The sequence below is a fragment of the Sipha flava genome, unplaced genomic scaffold, assembly GCF_003268045.1.
Source record: "Sipha flava isolate LNK unplaced genomic scaffold, YSA_version1 241_pilon_pilon, whole genome shotgun sequence".
NCBI lineage: Eukaryota > Metazoa > Arthropoda > Insecta > Hemiptera > Aphididae > Sipha > Sipha flava.
This window is the reverse complement of record NW_020272889.1, coordinates 151336-155146: the sequence shown is the minus strand read 5'-3', so window position 1 is coordinate 155146 and position 3811 is coordinate 151336.

The window sequence follows — 3811 nt, the reverse complement described above, 5'->3', positions numbered from 1 at the left end:
CAGCAGCAGCAGCAGCAGCAGCAGCGGTGGCGGCGGCGGCGGCGGCGGCGGCGACGGCTGTAGTAGTAGTACGAGCAGCAGCGGCGTGCGTACGTGAAATACACGATTAATCGTGTGGAATAAAAAACCTCGGACCGGTGCGGCCGAATCGTGCGAGTGCGCGACACAATATAGGTGTAAGCGCGCGGGAACGGCGAAAAATTTAAAATCGAGAAAAAATATTTACGAATTCGATAACGAACGTTGATGATGATGCGCGTTCGTGTACGTTATTCTCGTCTCGTCCAAACGTTGTTGTTGTTGTTGTTGACGCGATATTCGATCGCGATAATATTACGTATTACGATATCGTGCGGCGAATGATTCTTATTATTCGGTCGTCGTCGTCGTCGTCGTTGCTGGTTCGTCGCTTGCCCGCGGCACTTCTCGTTTCTCAGTCGAATGAACGCGTAACGGATCTTATTCCTATTATATTACGTACTACCGGCGGCGGCGTCGGCGAACCGCGGGGAAAGGTGCGTTATCTGCGGCGGCGGCGTCGTACACGCGTCGCTGTACCGCGCGCGAGCGCGTGCGCATGCCGAGACGGCTTACTCATAAGTTACAGATAAGACGCGTTCGACCGGACGCCCGCGCGCACGTCGTCGTCGAGAGCGACTGTCAAATGTGTCTGTACGTGTCCGCGCCCGGTCGCCGGTCGGCACGGGCGTCGCGCGCGCGTTCTCCCCGCGGACGGTCCACGGGTTGTCGTGCGTTTGTGCGCCGAGGTTTACGCACCGTCGTATTTCCAATTGTTGCTCGTCCGGTTCGGTGTGTGTGTGCGCGCGGGGCTCGCACCAAGAGAGGTTGGGCGGGTTAGTGAGTACGTTGGTTTCGGGCAAATAACGTTTTCCATAAGTTTGAAATGGAAAAAAAAAAAAATTGCTCTGGTATTCAAGTGCATCGGGTTTTGTTTGTACGTGGAATCTGATTTCCGTTTAACGCAGTTTAACGTGACAATACAACAACATGAACTGCTCGCACGCATGATGCGATAAGAGTTGTAATTCATTTCGCCGGTCGAGAATTAAATCTCATACAAATATTTACAGTTTGTATACCGACGAAATGTAAAACAATGCGACGACTACTGTTTCGTCGGTCGGATTGTTCGTGTTATTTTCTTTCGTTTCTGAACGGTATAATAACATTTCTGCTTTAGGAATTGACGAACATGAAAAGGAGAGTGACTGTTTTTCGCGCGAAATCGAAAGTAATAATTTTGCCGACCCTGGTTTGTGGCCTCAACGCCTTAGCGACGAAACCAAATCCTTCCAAATTACAAATTAATGTATTACAAATTAAAACGACCACGTCCATGATTCTAGTTGGTAAACAAAGTTGTAAATTTTTATTAATTACCAAAGCTATGTAACTAATATTTAAACGATACAAACCGTTCGAATAACAAGGGATCGTGTTGTGATATCGCGTAAACATTTTTGTCGGTATATACCGATATTAGCGTACCGAGTACGCGTATGCCAAGTTCCAACTTGAACGGTGGTAAACACACGACTTTAACAGTTTCGCAGTCGTCCCGGTTTTTGTTCCGATTTAAAAACTCGAAATCAATAAAAATGAGTGTAATATTTAATTTTCCAATCTAATTGTAATTTTGTATTTAAACAGTAACAACCATTAATCATTTATAAATAATAATACAATGGGCGCTATCAACTTAAATATTTATAATTAAATGTCTTCAAGTAAAAGTATTACAAAATAATAGGAACGAATTTTTTTCTTTCTACAACACAAGCCGAGACAGGATTTAATTACCGTAAACGGGGTTACCTCCTTGCCACCGGTGGTGGCTCTGAGATGTTGCTGTCACGGATTTAAAGGTTTTTCGTTCGGTTGTTTTGGTGATTGTTATTGTTATTATTAGAACGGCTGGGTAACCTTAGTGCACGAGTGAGGCACGGTCGGAGGCCCGTGGGTGGTGGATTTCGTTGCCGGCGACGACGTGACGCCGAACGAACGCAAACCGGCTCGCGTCTCACGTCGTATAATCTACGCGACGGCGGCGGCACCAGACTCCATGCGTGTACTGCTGCAGCACACGTAGACACCGTTCCCGTTCGTGGCCGCCACCACGTACGACGTTTCTCCGTGCGACCGCGGTGACGGTGGGTCATAGGTCTCGTACCAGTGGCGTATGTAGAAAATATTTTCTGGTGGAGCTACTATGGACAGAGTTAAATTACCACTGCTATTTAAGAATTACCAACAAGACACAGTGGTACTTATTAACATATCATTTACAAAATGTCTCAAAACGATTTGACGTTGGACGCAAATTCTGAATAATCATAAAGCACCATTAAAATATAACATACCTTTAAAATAATTTTAAAGTTTTTTAAAACATATCGGGGAGGGACTGTAGCCTACTAGGCACCCCTCACCCCCTATATACGTCACTGTCTCGTACAACACGTCTGCCCGTACATTTAATTCTCGCTGTTCCCGGTGCCAGCGCGGGAAGGGGTAGTCGCCGCCGGTCTTATTAAACATTTTTTTTTCCTTACAATTTACATCTTCGCAGTATAACCACCCGATCCTGACTATTCCCCTCCGGCCGGTAGACCGCGCTTAGTTGCGCTGTATTACGCGCGTAATATAAGTTATACGTTAAACGTATTAAGACCGTCGCGTCGGTGACGCGTTTATTAATTTTGTACGTTTAATCTGGAAAAAACGTTCGCGACTCGGCGTGTTAATAAATTCGAATACTTCGATGTTACAAAAAATATCGAATTACACGCGGTGAACGTCTGCCAACCGTTATTAATATTGTAAATTATTATACGAGTGAAACTTTTTTAAAATCGTTTTTTCCACCCCCCCCCCAGAGAATCGTCATCGGTTTATCCGCGCAGCGATCCAATAATAATTTGTGATATAACTAACGTTGAAAATTAATTCAAATCACCCCCTGGAGGCGAAAGGGGTGTATTTCAACACGCGATAATTTCGATTTCTAGTCGTTCTCAAAGACGCCGTTGAATATCTTACAAATTAATGACACGTTGTCGACAGTTTATATATTTCCATTCCATCAACCGACTACTGCGTTACGCTATATCGATTCATATGCATATTTCTTTCGCCACACGTTAATAATATTCGTATTTTAACTTTTCATGGACTTTTGTTGAGTGAAAACGAAATAAGCCGAACAAACCGTATAGGTACCGGTTTTTGCGTGGTTTTTTATTCATTCGTTTCGATCGCACCTACATCATTTTATTGACCGTCCTCTTTAATCACAAACGTCTCAATATTTAACGTCAACGACGCGAACACCAATGATTTTGTGTGTTGAAAATGGTTTTTTTTTACACGTCCATACATTTTTAATTAACATTTAATAGTATAATGTTAACATTTTTAACACTTAACCGAATATAATTTCACTTGTTAAATCTAAAATTATATTGACACGATATTGAAAATTAATAAAAAATTATTTCATAAATGTCCTGTTACATTGTGCAATGTGTTGTTTACATACGAGTATATTGTTTCACATCGGTTAAGGATTTTTAGTTTCAATGTAATACATATGGAATAGAATTATTTTATCAATTTGTCTATTTTTAATTAGTTATTACTTTATTCTATCAGTAGTAATTTTCGTTCAAACGTTTATGTACGTATATACATACGTGAAATGATTTATAGTCGCATATTTCCTTAATTGATTATTTTTTTGAATAATCACTATTCGTTGTACAAATAATGTAATAACTATCAATATATTAAT